At 43.4% G+C, this 20,860-nt stretch overlaps 1 protein-coding gene and 1 long non-coding RNA gene across 3 annotated transcripts in view; one reads left to right on the forward strand and one right to left on the reverse strand.

The window, feature by feature from the left end:
• The window catches only part of SLC45A4 (solute carrier family 45 member 4), an 87,792-nt gene that overhangs the window by 53,975 nt on the left and 12,957 nt on the right, over positions 1-20,860 (reverse strand). The window contains exon 1 of one of the 2 annotated variants that reach the window (XM_085323347.1): positions 10,768-10,982. The exons of the other annotated variant lie outside the window; for it this stretch is intronic. The gene's annotated coding sequence lies outside the window, so the exon portion shown is untranslated. Of the gene's footprint in view, positions 1-10,767; positions 10,983-20,860 lie in introns of those variants that run through there. 2 annotated transcript variants of the gene reach the window in all.
• Positions 647-20,860, forward strand: part of LOC146602097 (uncharacterized) — a 63,001-nt gene continuing 42,787 nt past the window's right edge. The window contains exon 1 of the long non-coding RNA XR_014898067.1: positions 647-776. This is a non-coding gene — a long non-coding RNA (uncharacterized LOC146602097). The remainder of the gene's footprint in view (positions 777-20,860) is intronic.

Raw genomic sequence — 20,860 nt, forward strand, 5'->3', positions numbered from 1 at the left:
TTACCAACCAGGATAAGCAGCAAGGAACTAGCTCTGTAGATCAAAAAAACAAATCAAAGCTAGTTTTGAACAGATCAAAGAAAAACACACTCYTCTCCCACTAGAAACTCAAGATACCCAAATTAACTTTTCCGAGAAATGCTCACAGTAACCTTTGCTCATAAATTTAGCTTTGAGCTGAATAACCACTGATGTCTTTTATTGCACCAGGCTCTGCTAGCAGCTGTCAGAGCAGCTCTTATCAAGGTGCACGTAAGTCCTGATGCAGGCAGCTTTCCACAGCCTCCCTATTTAGCATGCCTCTGCCACCTCCTCCTCTCACCACATGTTCTGAGCACCGCTGATCCACGAGGCAGCAGCTTTGAGGAGTTACATAACTGCAGGTGGTGGCAGAGCTGAGGCTCCTCTGCYGCCCAACTCCAACAAGCTAACAGCACAGAGCTGCTCAAGTCTTGGAGAAACAGCGGAGACGACTTCATCTTCATAGGGTGCAGGTTCTAAAATAATTCAATTTCTGGTACAGCCACTTGGGACGAGACAGCAAAAATACTAAGCGAGTTTTGGCAGAATCACCCTCCAGCCTCTCTTGGATGACTCTCCAGCTGTATTTGAGTAGTTAAAACCTTCCGTCTTTCCTCAGAATTAGCATGGAAACAAATGGACAAAAGGAGCTGCTCTCCTGTCATATCCAGCACTCAGCGGCATGCCAACTGGGCTGAGCCTCCGCATGCTCGCAGGCCAAGTCAAGGAAGCTTGCACATCACGCAGCTGAGAGGGTAAGTCTGGAGCAGTGTTATCCACAACAGTCACGTGGAAGAGAGATATATGGTACTGAAATCCACTAGCCTTGGACRGACACCTCCCACTTGCTGCTTAGTTTTACACCTAGATATTTGATTATTGAAGCTTTTAGTGGGGTAGATTTCTTACTATTAGGACCAGGTTTGACTACAATTTGYTGTGATTATTCTAAGTTCAGAAGGTGCCAGCAGTTACATCCCTAAACTCATACTGTGACTCCCCTCAGATCACTGACACCTGTCACTTTGATCACATCCTCCTCATTTGTAGTACAAGTGAAATTGTTTACAAARTGATCAGAGATGCTACTCAGACCTAGGACTTTTCCTGGTCAGCCTGCAGTTTAGTTCATGTCTAATTTGCTATTTGGAAGTCTTGCAAATACAGGTTTAATATTAAACTACAAGCCCAGTTATAACTAGAGATTTCATTGATCTTAAGCTTTCTATGTTTTCCTGCGCGGTTGGCATGGTGACAGCATGACTACAAGCATAAACCCTTTCAGATGCAAAAGAGATGCACRTATCTCCAGTCTTAGCCGCTCATAAACAACTTCAGAGCTATAGCTTGTGTTTTGAGACTAACCAATTTGAAGAGTGCTGGGCTCATTTGTTTTACTGGATAGAATGGAGTCCAGGAGTTTCCAGCCTTGGCCTCCTGATTTGCTCCAAGTCCAGTCCAAATGCCCTTAAAGGCCTCATGGAAAGCCAAGGATTGGCCAGTATTCTTACTGCCTGGATAACTTTATTACTATCATTTGGCTTTACTGTTATTTAATTCCTACATCTGCAGTGGTCAAGAAAAAGCTTTATGATGGCATTTACAAAAGCAAACCAGATAGGCATTAGAAGAAATGCTGGACAATCATTGAAGCAACATAAGGAAACTCCCTCCCTTTTTTCTTTAATATTCATTACTAGCAGACTTCCACTTATTTTCCAAGTTACAGGTTGATGCAATATTAACAAGCTGAATGCTGTCACTGGAGATGAACAAAAGCAATACCTTTAACTGCACAGCACTTTCACCTTGACTACCCTAACTTAAACTCAAACTAGATAACACATTGCTTTATGATCAAGGCAGAGTCTGTCATTAATGTATTTAAACATTTCATCTCCATGCATGCTTTTAATATCAAAGATGAGGAGCTATTGCCAACATCCAACCTGGAATAGCTATCTCAAGTTTTTTCTTTTTCCCTGCAAGGCAATTTTACTGAACTGCTTAAAAACACAGAATTACCTTTCCTGCCCTGTTTCCTAGGGCAGGATCTCCATATCGTTTGTTGGATTGCAGCAATTTGACTGTTGTTTATTGGTGAAGTCTTATGTCCCACTCATTTGAGGAATGTATTTTGTAAGCTCTGATGTTTCCAGTGTTCAGTCTTAATACAGCACTTACAAAGGAACTTAAAGGCTTTCTCTAACAGGGATGTTTGACCACAGGCCCCTTACCAGCCTGTGGCTTTATCGGAGTGCAGAAGTCCCTGAAACTTGAGTGATCAGCAAAAGCTGTCAAGGCCACATGTAGCCTAAAAATCCCAATAGGGCAGCAGGCAGAATGAGGTTATGATCCACAATCAAGGCGACTTATTCTCAAATCCATAAACAGACTCTGTGGGAGAGATTTAGAGCACCTCCACAGGACCCTTAGAGCCACCCACACAACTGGTCTGTTGACCAAAAGATGCTGAAAGAGGCTGAGAGTTCAGGAAACAGTGTAGCTACTATTGTACCARTAATAAATTGAGGCACTAATTAGTTATTCAATAACCAGTCTTAATATAGACTTGAGCTGATTTCTTAGAATAAGTGTTAATTTAGGAGCATAGCTAATGAGAGCAAGGAAGCTGCTAAGTGTAGCCTGGGGAAGTACTTACACAGCATTGTGTTGCTAGGAAGAGCTGAAAGTACACTGATGAACAAATACATGTTTAACAGTTTGCAGTTATTGGACATAGGTATTTCCTGTGCAAGTATAACTTTCCATAAAGCAACTTGTACAGAGGCAGGGGAGCCAAAAAAGTCTATTCAAGGAATATAGGAGTCAAATTTATACTGACATGCCTCAGACATACTGTATTAGGTTTTATAGACAGGCAAGTGTGATATTAATTGGATTTAGTCACAAACAGCCTAAGTCAAAGTAAGGCTCCATTTTAAGGCATCACAGCCAACAGGACTACTCACAAGTGTATCCTTATATTCCTCATTAGTGAAGCTTAAGCCTACTAGATGAACAAGCACCAGGATCTGTGGAAGAACTAGCACAATATTCACTGGATGGGAATCCAAGCTCTTCTAGTATGGTATAACTGGAGGCTACTTGAGATCTCAGGAGAAAGGCCATGTGTACCTATACTTTAAACATACCATCAACTTCATATGCATACATCCCACTAATATCTATAGGGTCCAAAGGCTAGCTTACATTAGACTGTCATGCAGACTCTCCTGCAATGATTATGTGCAAGGCAACACACACTAACTGGTCCAATGCTGTTTCTCCTAGGTGTCCACCAGTTGCTTTCAAAACAGACTTACTATCCCACAGCTGCATGACAGAAGTTTTGAACATACCAGACCTGGAGAGGACTAACCAGCCAAGCCATTTGGAAAGCAAAGCAGCAGAAAAACAGGGCTCAAACTGTCAGGCCTGCAATAATTGTAGAAGCATGAGGAACAGATAACAGCAGGTCACTCCTTTTTAGTCCACTGGAAGTGGTAGTACTTTCACCTTTATGTTGTGGCTATTTGAATCAAAAAGCTTGGACAGTCCCCCAAACAAAAGCCAAAACCTATGGAAGGGGTATACTAAGACATGCAAAGCAAAAGACATTAGACACATCAGAGTAACTCCTGCACAAAAGTGTTAGCATTTCCCTTTTTACAGAAGGATTAGAAGCAAAACAAGAGCCAACAAAAAGAACAAGCCTACATCAAGAGCTAATTTCCCCAGATGTTTCAGACAAACAGGACATGTGCACTGGATGTGTTAGCACTGGAGCAAGTTGTGTGTTTGTTCTAAGTTATTTTTTGACCTCTTGGGAGTTAGCTGGCCAGCCACACTACTCTAAGGAGCAACAGTTCAGACTGCCAAATCACTCCTTTGGGAGTATCCCAAGCCAGACTGCATAGACCAATGTACTTGCCGAGATATTCCTGAAAGAGACGGAATATTTTTATTCTGCATGCGCTCCTTCCCCCTCCCCACAGAAACCCTAAGCCCTTGTTACCTGGAAGCAAAGATCCAGCATCAAGGTTGTTAGTTGATTCTGTTCCTACCACTTCTATTTTCATTTGACTGATGAGCAAGTGGTAGATTACACAGGTCTCAAATAATTTAAGTTATTCTGGAAGATTGTTTGCTGTACATAGGTGATGCTAGGAAATGAAGTGACACAGAAGACTGACTGTTCTGCAGTCATCACTTGTTGGGTTAAGCCACTAGTTTCTGGATGTGGTCCAGGAAGATTGATCATATATTCAAGGACAGAATGACGATAAGTACAACGTGCACTTGTGCTTTTCTAGAGAGAGCACTTGGGTTCAGCCCCCAGTTAGGTCATTTATTTATCTGGCACTGAAGGGTGATAATGGCTTGTTTTTAGGTCTCCAAAATAAATGAACTATACTGCATGCAGAAGTACTCCAGGCCAGCCAGCAGAGGATAGAAAATATGCAGGGTCAGCATAACACTGGTTTTAATTTCAGTTACAAAAACACCAGAGTTCTCAGTTAAAACAAGATGAGGAAACTAGGTCCTCTCAATTCTAAGAGCTCCAGGCTTGCTCTCCCAAGAACACTGATAAAATCCACTTCAGTAAAAAAAAAAAAAAAAAAAAAAAAAACCCCTCAAAATAAAAAAAAAAAAAAAAAAAAAAAAAAGACTCCCCCCCAAGGAGTAATGCTTTCCTGCATCTGTTGCTGTTTACATACTATTTAGATTTTTCTTGAAGACTCTTCAGTCTGTTCTTAGGGCTAAGAAGTCCAAGTCTGTTTACCTGTTGTTCACCTTTTTATGCCTTGCTACAGATCTAGCATCTGTTATGATGAGCAGTTTTAAAGAAAGGTGGGTCTTATTCTACCCCTAGAGCACTAAGCCCCCTCTCCCCCACTTACAGTCTTTTAGCAGTATTTTCTGAAGGCTGGCTAGTCAAGCCTAACAAGGTTAAGCCAAAGAGACTAGTTTAGTAACCTCTATCCCTCAGAAGTCCTGGAAAAACAAGTCTTCCTCAGCATTAACCAGGATTTTAGAGTTTAATTGTCCATGTGCTGAAGACAAACAACCTTCCTGTCACCCAGAGATTTACATTTGAGTAAATTACATACCAATAACAGCCAAATCAAGGTCAGAAACAGCTCCTAAGCCAAACCAAATCATTACCAAATGAAAGCCTTGCATCTTGAAGCTTGCCAGAAGAATCATTGCCAAGAACAAGCGCAATGAAAAATCCTGGCTGCTTGTGCTTAGTTGTTATAATGCAATATTCCAGTTTGCAGTCTAAGTGACTTCACAGCACTTGTTGGAAATACCAACACTAAGGTGCTTTAGTTAAGCTACTGTGTGCCAGTTTCCCTAAGATGGCAGTTCACAGCACATAAACTGCTCTGCAATGACTCAGACATTGCAGTGCTCTGAAACCATTGCTGAGATGCCTAAAGTTCAGCTTTTAACTTCAGGCGAGTTCTGCCTCCAGTAACTGTATCATAGGCCTACATTTAATACTATGAACTCAGCTCTTTCTAATGCAGAGTATCTCATTCCACTCCAAACAGTGAGCTGTGTAATACTGAAGCATTACAGAACTAGTTTATTCAAGATAGCAGTAACTAATTTGTGCTGCAATACAAGAGACCCTCCAAGTTCTATCTTAAGGACATAGTACTATCCTTTACCAGTTGAAGTTTTGGGTGGTTACCGAACGCACTGGGCAGGGCTGTGGCTCAAGTGCAAGATGTGTGAGTAGCTGATAAGGTGCAAGCTCTTGAACCATCATCTGACCAGCAGTAGTTTAGTGAAGCATGCGAAGTCCTTAGCTCAGACCAGAGCTCTACTAAAGWGTATGCTTCCAAAATTGGCTTCTGGGCTGTCTAGGAATGCCCATCTTGGGGGCATTTCTCAAAAACACTATCTTTCAAGTTATGTAGAAGGTATCATTCTTCCTGACAGGAGATACGTTTTTCAGCTTTCTGGCAACAGGTTTTCCAGAATCATTTGGTTTTTGTATAGTGACTTGCATATATTGCTGTGCTAAAGAGTTCACTGTATTCATTGTTAAAGCAGTTACTAGGCAAGAATAATATTTTGATTTGAAAAGAATATTGTTTCAGTAAACATTTCCCAGTTTAACACCAATATATTAAGTGAGCAAGACCATGGCATTCAGTATTCCCAATTTATCTGCATTTTTGTATGTAGGCCACTCAGGAAGACTGACAGCAGGCTGCATGCTGAACGACTAGGTGCTCTCACAGAACAACCAAGTCAGGTTAAGCCTTCTGACAGGAGCAATCCCACAGTTAGGCTAAAGCTGAAGTAGCTTTGATGGATCTTATGCCTTTAACTATAATGGGCCAGAGCCCAGGATCTTGTAGGTATTACATGTAGAAGCTATAAGGTCTCCATAAGACCTCAGTGCAGCACAGAACAGCTGCATTACCAGTTAAGAMTCCACAAGCTGTTAGAGCTTCCCTCTGCAAAGCAGTGAGGCCATCACATGACACATCTCCCCTGGCAGATGAGCTGGGAATCCCCATTTCAAGTCAAGTTGTTTCACTGCCATTTAGCATGCTTTTGAGGCAGCATCAATGATCAGGTTATCAAAGTCAGTTTGAATAGCAACYGGAGCTTGCATTATCTCAACCATGATACCACTGTACGTGCAGGGTTACTCAACACATGCTACTTGATCATTTGATGCAATTACTTGAGGTTAGTTTCTACTGTTAGGAGTAGAGCAGAGATAAACAACAAGCTAAATTCAGAAGGAACTTCCAACTGCAGTTTCCCACGATGGGAGATGTGAARGGATTTCACTGCTTTTGCATAACATGTAAATTGAGGTGCCCACAAYACTTGTGAGAAACTGTCTACCTGCTCTAACAGCCTTAAGTCATGAGGTATGTGGCTAAAGAGAATGACAGCAGTATGCCACAGGCAGAATTTAGTTTATGAAGATTAAGCCATATAAGATCAAATTCTACTGTATAAAGGAAGAACTTCAGTCACAACTCTGCTCGTTATAGCTACTAGGCCAGTTCAGCAATAAATTCCCATCCCGGCATTTGCAAGATGCCTCTTAAAGCTTATACATCTTTTCTAAGCTACTCATCAGCACTGCATTTTAACTTCTCAAAAAGAAGCAGCACTGGATGCAGTTTCACTAGTAAAATGCTCCATAGATATTAGCCAATAAGAGTATTCTGTTAGGAATAATCCATTTCTTTGAAAAAACAAGTTTATACAGGGAAAGAGGCAGAGTTCACACATTCCTTAGCACACAAGCAGAGCAATATTAAATTACCAAGACTGAACTCTTTAGCTGTCAGTGAATCCAGGACTGGAGTGAGTTTAAAAGTAATTAACCTCTGAGGTCACAGCCTTGTGAGATGGGTCCAAGTTCAGCCTGCTTTCACCAAGCTCCTCAGAGCCTGTTTCCACACAGCAGAATAAAGACGTTGCTTCAGAAAGCTCTTCATCTAGGCACTCCGCTGCTACATTTGCTTCAGTGTGAAGAATTTAGGTCACGTGTACTTAGACATACATGCATGGGTATTGTTTGAGTTACACCACGCTAAGCTTCATTGGAATTCACATAAATATTCTACTTGTGTTGCACCACTGGAAGGTTACCCAAATGTTGCACTTCACGATTTTCCTGTAAGTTGAAGTCAGAAGCAGCAGCAAGTCTGCTAGCTACGTAAAGACAGTCTTAAACACACCACTTTCTCGCTATTAATGAGGGACTTCTACAGGAGAAGGCACTCTCTTCTCAGCTGAAAGCAGGGCAACAAAAAGTCTATTTAAAGTGTAGAGACTAGACTGCTAAGGACACATTTCAGCTTTGCAGGCAAGAGTTGCTTCTGAGTGCAAGCAGTTCCAACAGCATTCAAACAAGACTGTTAGCAAATATTGCTCACTCTTTTCACAAAGACAAGCTCCTGAAGATCAGCAGGTTCTAACAGGAGTTAGCGTGTTATGTAAGAGGGTTATCTACAGAGTGGTAAGTTTTCACTTTTACTCCAGATGCCTCAGTTATATACAACCAGATACAAGAACTGCTGCCACTTCCTTATTTAGTGAGGCATGAGCCGATTAACGTGAACTGGCTTCCAATAGTACAAGTAGCTAACTAAAATAGACATTGTTCCACTGATCCCATCCATTAGATCATGGAAACTGTTATTTTGTCATGAAAAGCCCCTTAAATACTCAATTTAATCTCATTAATACTGGAATGAAGCCCTCATTTCCAAGACAGCAGCTGCTACTACCTTTGACAGACATGGGGACCAATAAACTGTTTTCGGCTGCCTCCAAGACTACTGGATGCAGTTTTAGAAACCTAAGGTGTAATGACAAGTCAATAACTTTTGAAATCACTGTAAAAAGCAATTTCAGGAGCATTTATAACCAGACCATCAACTAAAAACCTTAATCTCTTATCTCAAGCCCTTTTCCTTGTTTAGGAAGGGAACACTTGGGCCTGTTGAACATTTCAACCAGTTGGTATAATCATTAAACAAACCCAATGAGGAAGACCTTATCTTTCGCAACTCTGGCATGGAGGAAGAAAGCATACACAAGCTATACAGGTTCTGCACTTAAGTGGTAGAAATACCAGTGCAATCACACCAGCAATTAGTTTTGCTAGATGCTTATGGAAAGCTTGAGGGCTAAAGGAAAACAGCAAGCATTCACTAGCTCCTTCTTTGAGCTGAAGTGCCAGCTCAAGCCATATTTCATTAAATATTTTAGTAGCACTGTCTGACCCAAGGAAGTGGAACACGATGCAAATCATACTGGAGAACAGCTTTCACACAGTATTACAGATACACGCTGTAACAGTGTGATTTCTTATGCGTCCACCTAACACTGCAATTTAAATCCCTGTGCTCCACCTTTTCAGCACTGCCTAGTGCTTTAGGTCTGCCTCTTTCAACACCTCTCTTCAGTCAGACACCCAACATCCTGCAGCACTTTTCTGTCCCTTCTCATCTGTAACTAGCTGCAGTAGCCAACTTGCAGCAACATCACCACATCCAGTGCTGAGCCAAGTCCTGGATAGATCTTTTCCTCCCTCCTCTATACAGACACTACAGGACACCATTCCTCCAAGTACGAGAGTTGCAGGACTCTACAATAGAAAACTGCCACAAAGGGGTAGTATTTTTCAAGGTCAAAAGCAGTTTCTGCACTACCAGAGGCAGGAGACCACCATTTCAAATTTACTGCTCTGACATGTTCTAATACTGATAACATGAAACATCTGGAGCTTAAAAAAACATGTAGCTTTTAGGTAAGATACCTGGGAAGTTTCATAAGAGTTTAACAATAGGTAATTTCTCCCTCAGCCATAGTACACTAGGCGAGGTGAGACCAAACTGTTTCAGGGTGAAATACTGAGCTCAGGTTACACATTAAGTCTGGAATTACTCAAGTGGCAGAGAAACCTCAAAGCTTAAGTCTGAGGGGCTAAAGTAATTTCCCATCTTTAGCACCTCACAAGTCCTCTCCCAGCATATTCACCACCCAGCACAATCCCAAAGGAGCACTCAGCCACCTCTTCCTCATCCCCTTTTTACTTCATTAGGGCTACTTACATTCCAGATAACCCAGTCTTTCAAGCCTTTCAATCCACCTTATTCATCCTACCATTCACCCCTTCATTTTGTGCCCACCCTTTCATCCTCCCCCAGCTCCTCATCCTTTCCTTACCTCTGYAATCCCACATTTCCTTCCCCCAACCCTCTTCCCCACAGCTCATTTCTTCTTCACCTCTGTAGTTCCACATCTCCATCACCCCAGCCCTCCTTCCCACAGCTCTCTCCCCCTCATGCTAGTCCCACTTCCCACAGCTCCTCATCCCTTTCCTACCACAGCCCAACTCCCTCACCTCAATCCTCCTCCACAGCCCTACATCTCCCACAGCTCAACAACTCTCCAAGGCCTCATTCCTTTCACACCTTTGCAGCCCCACATCTTCCTGTGGCAACTCCTCATCCTTTCCTTACCCCCACAGCCTCAAAGCCCCACATCTTCACCCTAAGCCCTCACCCCACAGCTCCTCATCCCTTTCTCACTTCTGCAGCCCCTTATCTCCCTCACCACAAACCCTCTCCCACCTCCAAAGCCCCCATCTTCTTCTCCCCACAGTTCCTCATCCCTTCCACAGCTCCATAGGCCATCTCCCTCACCTCAAACATTCTCCTCACCCCTCTCCCACCTGCACAGCCCCATGTCTCCCTCCCCACAGCTCCTCACCACTTATTTCTGCAGCCCCATCTTCCTCTCCCCACAGCTCCTCACCCCTTCCTTACCTCCACAGCCCACATCCCTCACCCCANACCCTCTCCCCACAGCTCCTCACCCCTCTTCCAACTGTACTGCCCCATCTCTCCCTCCCCCACAGCTCCTCACCCCTTCCTTACCTCCACAGCCCACATCCCTCACCCCAAACCCTCTCCCCACAGCTCCTCACCCCTCTTCCACCTGCACTGCCCCATCTCTCCCTTCCCCACAGCTCCTCACTCCTTACCTCCAGTCCATCTCCCTCACCCCAAACCCTCTCCCCACAGCTCCTCCTCACTCCTTCCCCTCTGCAGCTCCCCTCCAACTTCCTCTCCCCACAGCCCCGCATCGCCCTCACCCCAAACCCTCTCCCCACAGCTCCTCATCCCTTCCGCACCCCCGCGGCCCCACATCGCCCCCCCCCCCCGCCGGACAGCGCGGCCCCCTTACCTGCCCCCCGGGTCTCCCCCTGCACCCGGGACCGGCTCCGTGCGGCGGGGGAGGCGGCGGCGGCGCCGGGAGGTGGCCGCGGCGGGGAGGGTGGGGGGGAGGAGGGAGGGGTGAGGTCACTCACGGCGGCACGAGCGCGGCGGGCGACACCGGGCACCAGCGGCCGCTTTATACCGGGCTCCTCGGAAACCGTCTCCCCGCTTCCGCTTCCGCCCCCTCCCCGCCCCCGCCCCCGCCCCTCCCTCTACCCCCTCCCCCCTCCCCGCGCCGGGGGAGGGGGGGCATGAATATGCAGCGAGGGGGCGGGGCCTCGGCGGTGTTGCTAGGGGAGACGGGCGGGCGGGCTACGGGGGCACCTGGGCATCGCCGCAGGGGCGGGCGCGGGGGGCGGCGGCGCCGCACCTGAGGGCGCCGCGGCCGAGGAGCTGCGGAGCGGTGTGGTGACATCAAACCGGGGATGCGCTAAAACAGCCGGCGAGCGGCACCTCGAAACGCGCGGAGCGTTACGTGGAGGTGTTTGCTCTCCGCTCCTGGGCGTGCTTGTCGGTGCGGAATCCCAAACGGAATTATTTCGCGGTGAACTTCTTTCTGTGCAGTTCATGAATAAATAAAACCGCTGGAACATACCAGACTGGAGGGAAAGGGAAACCACAGAAAGCCAAATGARCGGGAGCTGTGCGCGTCTACGCGCCGTTAAAAAAAAAAAAGCGCTATGAATTTTGATTCTAACAAAACCACTACGATTATAAACCCTAAAGAAACGGGCAAAAGTTAATCTTGTATTTTAGATCTGCATTTATGTACTATCTTAGTCTAATTCAGGCAAAGGGCTTCAAAAAGTGTGCCTGATCGCAGTTGTGCACAACTCACTGAATTAACTATCCTCTGGTGAGACTCACAAAATCTGTCTGAAGAAGGTTTCCTTTCTGATGTATTACTGATGTTTACAAATATTGTTGTCCATATTGCTAGCTTTTTTGGGGAAAAAGGGCAACAGAATAAATCCATGTTATTTAGCCAGATGGTAAAGATAAAGCTACCAAAGCGACAGCGGCAGTCCRATATAACGCCTACTCTTGACAGTAAAACAACCTCGATATCACAACTGAAAGTATGTAAAGCTTAATAAAATGTTAAAGTTTGTGCCACAGAGGAAGCAAAATATACCTAATATTTATAGCAGTATAGAAGTCATAATAGCTGGTGGTAAGAGAAGAGAAAGACTTTATGGAAGTTACGTGAGACCCTAACACAACTGAAAATACCAGTTAGAAAGCTCCAGGTTGTGTGGGTAGGTACAACTTCTGAAATGTGCCTCTTTTTTTCCCCCACATATTTGTTGCAGCCTGGGCTACCATGGTGTTTTGACATTCCCCTATTAAGGATACAGACACTTTAAAATACCTGAGAAAAATATATCTTTCTGCCCTCCTGCTGCCTGTGGTTGTGGTGAAGCACGGTCCTTATCTAGCCCTGACATTTGAGATGTGTCCAGGCAATATCTCCGTTGTACCTCCTTATGTGGTTTTACACTTGAGACTTACTGTCAACCACTAGCTGAGCCAAGAGCCAGAAAGGGCAGTTTTCCATGAAGCAAACATTTTAGTTCAGAAAAAAACAAGTTGTTATGAACAGCAGTGGTGGTGGTGGTGAGGACGAACAACAAGGAAATGGACTCATCTCTTCCCTCTGAGGTTTTTATTCAGCCCCAGATACTTAACCCATAATAAATACAGTCATCCTCAAGTCTTTGCAGGGGAGAAATGACAATTTTCTCTTTGATGACAGATGTGTGAATGCTGTCTGGAGGAGACTGTGTCAGTCAAGTCACTGAGGTACCACCCAGATGTAGTTTTCTCCCAGGAGAGCGACTGAGCTTACAGGGACTGAGTAAAGCCCATAAATCATGGCAGGGAATGAGATGTGGCACGTGCTCCCCTTCCCAGCAGTTATTTTGATCTACCTTAAGCAGGTCTCTGCTCAGCAGGCTGGTTTTCATTTGTGGTGTTCCTAGGAGCTCAGTTCTCCCCTTGCAGTGTGTAGCAAACGGAGGCACTTGAGTCAGGGAAGGCTTTCCCTAAGGAAAGCATCTAGAAGTTAGACTCGGAGTAGTGACTTTAAAGTTGCCCTAGGGACTCTGAGGGTGCATGTTTCTACCTTGTGGGTCACATACTAGGAGAAACTCCCCCAGGTATGGGGGATCTCTCGCTGAATTCTTGCTTCCACTCATTTGACTGGTGTGCAATGCCTGCAGATTTTAGAAAAAGTCTATAGGGCCTCTGAACACCAGAGAGCAATATCTTGCCTTAAAAGCCTTRCATTTTGCTGTATGATGTGTTGGCATAAAAAAATTAAACAAGGGGTCTCCCCTATTTAATGAGATGCGTTAATTAACCAGATTGCAGATCATCARCAAGCTGCCGTGAGTTCTGTACTCCATTTCACAGGTACTTGGCTTACAAAATTGTTATGAAAATTTACCATCCAGCCAAGCCAAACAAACAACACCCCTGATATTATTTTACATGCGTGTCAAAAGAAATAACTTGCCTCAGGCAGAGCGAGTGAAGGAATTTTACGAGGCTGTGTCTGATCCTCCCTCTCCCCTCCCTCAGACAGTTAAAAAAAATGTTTGTATGATGAAAGGGGTAAGGGAACAGAGGACAGCTGGTTAGGAATTAATTAAATGTTTGAGCATTATCATGCGATAATGGATTTAGTTGACTGTTTGCCAGCGTTCAGATCTAGTGTGAATTGCTTTATATGAAATGCAGGGATTCCTAGATTATCCAGACCTCCTGAGAGCACTGCTTCTAAGACCTTTGAAAACTGGGACTTTTRAAAAAAGGTAATTTGTCATCTGAATGGATGCAGATTGTTTTGTCTGGCTTTCAGACTTAATGACATCTGACAGAGCCCCAACTTTTAGAGGTGTCTTCTGATTGGGAGTGGCCATGGGTTTGGGAGGCCTGAGGCTAGACTYAAAGCAAATCTGAGCATCCAGAAACCTGAGTGAGGTCTCTCAGCCAGGACACTTGTAAACAAGACATGAAAAATGAGTCTCAACTTTTACACATTTGGCCTCTAACTTATCCCCAGAGTATCCCTTGCAGAGGGTATTTGAATCATTCCTGGTAGGAAAACAGTGTTCAGTGTGTGAAACTGCTGCTTATCCTTCTTCCCACCCTCCCCCATCATATGTGGTCATTAAACTGGAACTTTAAATGGCTATGTAGAATGGCCCATGTCCCTTGATGCTTCCCCCCCGCCCCCAAGCATTGAGATGACTCTGAATTCTGCCCATCAGATAAGGGCCGTAAACTTGGAGAAGCCAACAAAAGATACTTTGCCTGGACTCAAAGAAGTCATAAGAAGGTCTCAGGGACAGCAGGATAGTGTGTGCAAGTATGTGACTGGGACCCAGACAGGCAGATTTTCTGGCTAGTTTAGGTTGCCTTTGGTAGCCGGACTTGACTTGAATTTTCAGAGCCAAATGGCTTTGGGCTGGGCCTGCATGTGCCCAAGTTTGCCAAAGCCAGTTGGCTCCTGTCACACCAGAGCAGTGTCAACAGTCCTAAGCAAACCCATCTTTGTCTCTTTCTAAGGGCTGAAATCTGGTGTAGAAACAGCACCTACAGCCTCGTTTTCTCCTTATGAAAAGGACATGTCTCATGATGGAGTCTCAAGCTCATAGCAGTTAGGTTGGCCAGATGGTAATACAGGCCATAAGATGCGTTTGCTGCTTCTGCTGCTTGTGAGGTCTCGTAGTTAGTTCATGCCTTAAAGAATGAGAGTTCTCTGTCATTATTTTCCTGGTTTGCATAGCTGAGGAATAGTATTAACAGCTGTAAAATTATCCTGCCTTTTGAATTTATGTGGTCTGTAATTATCTTCGTAATAAAACTGCAAGGAATTAAGCTCCAGTGCAATTTATATTTGACAAGGGCTGACTTGATAGGCCTTAAAGAACAGTGGTTGTCTGTCCTTAGTTAAGTGCTAAGGGCAGTTAAAATACTAATTGACAACATCTGAAAACTGCAGGATTCAGTTCAGTCACTTCTTCCCTTGCAATGATGTTGTCAGGAGAGATCAAAACCTCTTTGTATGCTATCTACTCTTCTCTGTTTCTCCCAGCTTGGCAATGAATTGAGATTAATGTTTCCGAGCTGTCTCATATTAACTCTTGACTATGATATTTATGAGGTTTCCATTGCTGCACAAGGAGTATTTATACTTGGTTTCTCTGTTTGTATTCAAAATYGTATTGAAAAATGAATATATTTTGATCATATTAGATTTGAGAAGAATGAAAACCTTGAACCAAAGCCTGAAATACAGGAGGCTGTTTATGTCTGAGATGAATTTCAAGTGACCTCATTCGTATTAGTTTTACCCTGGTAAAGCTACCTTACTACTGGTTGGCTAGTATTATTGCCAGTTTACATTGGTGAATCCAGAAGGAAGACTAGGTCCAAGAGCTGTGTGAGTTTTCTTCTTGTACAGACTCCTGCTGGCAGTTTTTAGCAGCTGGAAAGCTGACTTTGCTGAAGTCTCCTGTAAAAGATGTCTTGTCTCCCTACAGTCTCAGAACAAAACAACTGCATTTAATTTATTTGTAGATGATAGCAGGTGAGGCTAGTCTGGTGCAGAATAAAATACTGAATTTTGCGTGGTCACAATGCAGATGCTTAGCGTATAGTACTAGACTCTAAAGCAATACTTTTAGCTGGGCATTTATCTATCTTTATAGGCTTGTTGTCTTGCAATCTCTTCGCTACCGCAGAATTTAAGCTGTGCAGGTGTTACTATTTTGATCACCCAGGTGGGACCCAAAGCCTGTATAGCCTTCCCTGGAGGACTTGCTTTACTCTTTGCTCTGCTAAGGCCTGTTACTACCATGCACTGTGCCTTATCTCATCTCTCCTCTTGCCTAATCAGTATCGTGTCTAATCGGCATTTGCAATATTCTGGGTCCCAGTATAGACAGGATCTCAAATGGTTTAGCCTTGTATCTGAAAACTGCACTGGAAAACCAGTGCAGTTTTCTGTGTTTTTGGAAAATCTGAGGAAGCAACTCAAAGGAACTATATCTCAGTTAGTGACGTGTGCAGCTATGACGCAGTGCTAGCATAGGTCCATGAACACTAGCAAAACCCAAGGTTGTTCTGACTATATTCAGGGKTTTTTTTACGTTCCCCTGAAAGGATGAGTAACACTCACCTGGATGATGGAAAAGCAAGTTGGATTGGCACTGGTTGGCAAAAGGATGGAAAATTAGTATGTAAAGAACCTAGTGATTAAGATAATAAAAACAATGTTAAGAGTCTTAGGTGAAGCCAAGTTTTATAGCCCTCGAGCTTTTAATTGTGAAATTGTTGGCTCTCATTTTGTTTCTGAAATAGAAATCTATTTAAACAACTTAAGTAACCCAGGTTTCAAGAATAACACTGATCAGACTGTGTTMGTAGTTGTGACCAAGGAACTGAAAGGAATTGGGTAAATAATTTTTATCCTAATTACTTGAAATTCCAAACAAAACCAAACAGCCGCARACTCTGAAGTGTTTCATATTAAAGCCAATTTAAACTCCAAGAAAAAAAAAAATAAAATGCATTTCCAAAGTCCAAAGTTGATTGAAGTGAAGAAACTGAAATTGCTGGCAAAATAGGAGATATCATCAGTTTCTTTTAATCACTTTTTTCCCTAAAGATAGGTGAAAATGGTCAAAATCACAATTTTTGTAGTTAATGGATATTCAGTGTGCTCAACAACTTTTCCCTTTTCCTAGAACGGAGTATCACCTAGTTGTGAATTGTCACRTAATTGTTTGATTTGGGGAAGTCCCTCTATGTGAAGTACAGCATGGAGACCGCTGTTCTAGGAATCTATTTTCGCTTTACAACTAAAATGATTTAACAACTGTCTGCTTCGAAAAGGGACCCTTCTGCTCGTCTTCTCATCATCTGTTGATTGTATATTCTCAGGATTAGTCAGTTCATCTACTGATCTGGTGGAAAACCCTATGCAGAAAATGARTAGTTTCTACTGGATCAAATATGAGTAGTGCCACAGACCCTAGATCTGGCAGAAATCTAGTGTTAAACCACAGTCTCAATCTTTGGCTTGCAACAGATACTGCCAAGACCTTATTTCAGCTTGAGATTGCTGGCAGATAATAGTCAGGCCCTTTATCATAATGTCTCTCTCAGGGTAGGTCATGCTACGGTTCTCGCTTTGACCCTTCGAAAACAGCTGTATTTTGTACTTCCTTCTTAAGCGATTCCATCGTCTCCCTTGAACACTTCTCAGATCTTCCCAGATCACAACACAACCTGCTGCAGAGGAGCTTAGAGAAAGCATAGATCTTTTCTAGAGCTGTGTGTGTGAACCCAGTGCCAACAGCGGATAAAACAGTATAGTAATAAAAATGTAYCGTTCTCGTTATGTGGGCAATCCCCCCATTTCACCTTCTGCATATAGAGGGAGCCTGGCAACTAGGCACCTTCTGGTAGGACCAAAAATTTTGTATTTCTGATTTTATCTCCCACAATTAGTGAATCAGAAAACATTTTCTCAATCTTTCAGAACAGAAATTAAGACCTGTTCTCTCTAATTGGGTCTCAGTCCATTTTTCTGGACTTCCACTGAAGTATTTTTGTTGGATGTGGACTGATACTCTTTATGAGGACACCTTAGCACTTATCTGGGCCACAGCCCAGAAACTATGAAATTTCTGTCTCCCTCTCCCAACACGGGACATGCAGAGTTGCTAACATGCTCTTTGCTCATGGGAAGGAAGGATGCTATAGGGACGGAAGCTCAGAATGTAATAATTTGAATGAAAGAGATAATTCACAACCTCTAAAGCTGGTGAGATGGTTATGGCTTAAGATCAAGAAGGAAAAATTTAAAGGYGAGAAAGTTTTTAGCAATGAGGTTATTTGGGGGGAGGTTCAACAGTCACTCAGGGAATCACTGTTGCTGCAGAGAGCTTTGAGAACAGACCATGAGATATGTTTTTGAGGAGTGTACCTGTTTCCTGTCACAAAATCAGTTGTATTTTTGCAAACATGGCCTCCTCCARTCCCAGTTAAACAAGAACTGGCCTGAATGGATTGCTTTAAGTTTGAACAAAATATTGTYTCCAAGCAGGCAAAAATTTAATATATTTTTCTCACTCTTCCTGTTAGTGGTTTTGGTCAGACCAGCAGTGTACATTACAGAATCTGCCAGAACAAATRTTTTCATAATTGATTTTTTTCTTAAATCCCCCTCCAAAATTTGCAGCCAGCACCCTTGGAGACAGAAATGCTCTCTTTAACTRTATAACAGGTACAAAATAAACACCAGACACTTCAAGTTTTTTCTTGTCTATCAGACTCAAGCCGGAGACATGTTAGCTCAGACTTCAGGGTTGACTCTGTCTTTGACCTTCCTTCAGAAATGCCCAGTGAGTCTGTGCTGTTGCTTTTGGTGATCTATATTTCGACCCTGCAAAGCAGACAGAACCTCTGGTGGGCAACGCTGTTCCCCAGAGCCTCTCAATGTGGTTTGGTGAGCTGTGGTTGGATCGTGGCTGGAGAAGTTCAGAGAAGTTTTGGGAGACTGAACTGAGCTAAAACTTGCATTGTTTTGTTTTGTTTTGTTTTGTTTTTCCTGAGGGGTAGTCCTGGAAATAACCTGTCAGATGGCCTAGTTCTTTTATATTGATCTCCAATTATGCTGCTGCACAAACTCTTCCTCTTTTGATAAGGGTGAATGGATTTTGTAGGGGATATCAGCTTTATGTCATCTCATTTTGTTTGACCTTCCTAGTGATGAGAGATACTGCAATACTGCTTCACTTTAACTCCCTTCCCCCACCATGCTCCCCTTACTGCTAACAGAGTCCCCCAAAATGACTTCTTCTTACAAGTCCRTATCTTGTTGACTGCAAACTCAACCAGAAATTTTCCTGTGGTGTAAGCAGATACAAGATCTCTCTTCCATCTGGGTTTACTCATCTCAAATTCCACARATTCCGTATTCCAGATGGGCCATCGCAGGTCTCCTCCTCTAACATGTATTTTAACAAACTTACAGAATTTCATTAGCTCCATGATGTTGATCTCTCTCTGAAATGCAGCTGAAGCCAAGAGGTTTAAATGTTATCAGGAGAGGGACATACAGGCAGCTCAGAGAACACATCAACTTTGTTTTGGAAACCAACTTAAAATTCAGAGATAGGGACAAGCCTATAAATAGGCATTCCCAATATTTCTGGGACTTGGAAGTGGAAGATGTATTTGTGTACTTAAAACTTCTATTTTGTTCCAAATCTCTGATTTTTTTTAAATGAGTTCTGCTCTTGAAGCCAGCCTCAGGAAATCTGACTGCTCTTCAGATTTTTGCCTTAGATCTATATGTAACAACAAATTCAGGATTGATTGTAACAGACCTCTGATGCGTGTGCTGTTAATGAGCGGGAGAAGCTGAAGTTGTTCAGTTATCTGTGACCATTTGAAGCATGGACAGTAATTTGCTGTTTGAACCTCAAAGGTTTCAAAAAGATTTCATACTTTTGCTGGGACAGATATTCCACCACTCTTCTCCCTGAGGATTTGCAAGATTCGGCTTTTTTATAGTTCAGAAATATTGTGCACGTGCAGAATATTTTGATGTTGCAGAAGTTCCTGTCACTTTCAGAGTGCAAGTAGGGCTATGTGTGTGTGTTTGTGTGCATGTGCATGTGTGTGTGTGTGTGTGTGTGTGTGTGTGTGTGTTGCATTGGTTGACTTTACTTTCTCTTTAGTGACCTATAAGTATCTCGTCTCATGGAATTGAGTGTTGTTTGCTTGTTCACAGTTTCCTTTCCTTCCGTTATCCAGCAAAGAAAGTTTGCTTAAGTGGTTTTTGTGAACTCTTTCAAGATCCCCAGAAGGATGATACAGGAAACAGTGAGTTTCCTTTCTATACAAACTTCTAGGGTGTTCCCATAATAGCTTGAAATTTATCTGCGCTCAACAGCCTGCAGTGGGACAAGAAATTAATGAATTGTCGAGGGATCAGGCAAAACACAATTAACATATCAGAGAGAGGGCAGCTCGCAATAAAACGAATCCTCCATTTCTACAGCACCTTTTATCCGAGAGCACGATACTTAGGTTGCCAAACACACCAGACACTTTCCTTTGTATCCTTATGTTTCCAGTGACTTTACAAGTTGGCTGCACTTTAACCATTCAGCCTGAAATTTTCCATAATTGCTCTCCGCCTCAAGATGAATATTCTTTCAGAGGGGAGTGAAGGGGGAAAAGTTACACAAAAAACCCTCAAAAAGGGGGTAGTAATTTTTTGAAGAGATTGACGCTAAAAAATAGTTTTATGAATGTTTACGTTTTCTGTCTCTCTATTTGAAGAGCACTTGCACCGCAGGAGGCTGGAACTGAAATGAGACACTTGGCACAGAAGCAGTGCTGGGGTTCAGAGCCCGTCACTGTCTCCGTGAAAATGCATCTGGATTTGTCYGAAGGAAAATAAAMCGCAGACAAACCTCTTTTCGAATGCATTARARGCTTGCTCACACCTCACTTTTYATGTTTTTTAACTGCAGTGCTCATAATCTCTCCAGCCCCCGAAAGCAGCCCCTGTAAGCAGAACATCTGGACAGCTTGCAGACAAAATGGATCCGCGTCTTTCCCGAATTCACCCTGAGTGACCTGGCGCAGTGGGTGAGAGCTGGGAGGATTGTAGTACTGGGAGGGAGGGCAGGGCCTGTGTTGAAAGCTGACAAGGTAGAAATGTGAGTCATTCAAAGGCAAAGACCAAACTGTAAAGAAACAATTACTTACGTACTTAAAAAAAAAAAAAATCAGTTCTGGAAGGCATGTTCGCCTGATGGCTGACACTCCCTAGAAAAGCGCTGTGTTATTCCAAAAGTCTCCCATGAGATGAATAAAGCTTGCCAGAAATAATAACAGGTATGAAATTGTATAATTGGTCAACTAAATACAGGCTGAGAACAGATAGGGAACCTGTTCTTTTGTTTTCCTGCCCGCTTGCTCCATTTCAGGGCTCTGCTGTGCTCTGGAGCTCTGAGGCTTAAATTGGCCAG

Source organism: Rhea americana, unplaced genomic scaffold (genome assembly GCF_003343005.1).
Source record: "Rhea americana isolate MKP2758 unplaced genomic scaffold, rheAme1 scaffold_0, whole genome shotgun sequence".
Taxonomy (NCBI): Eukaryota; Metazoa; Chordata; class Aves; order Rheiformes; family Rheidae; genus Rhea; species Rhea americana.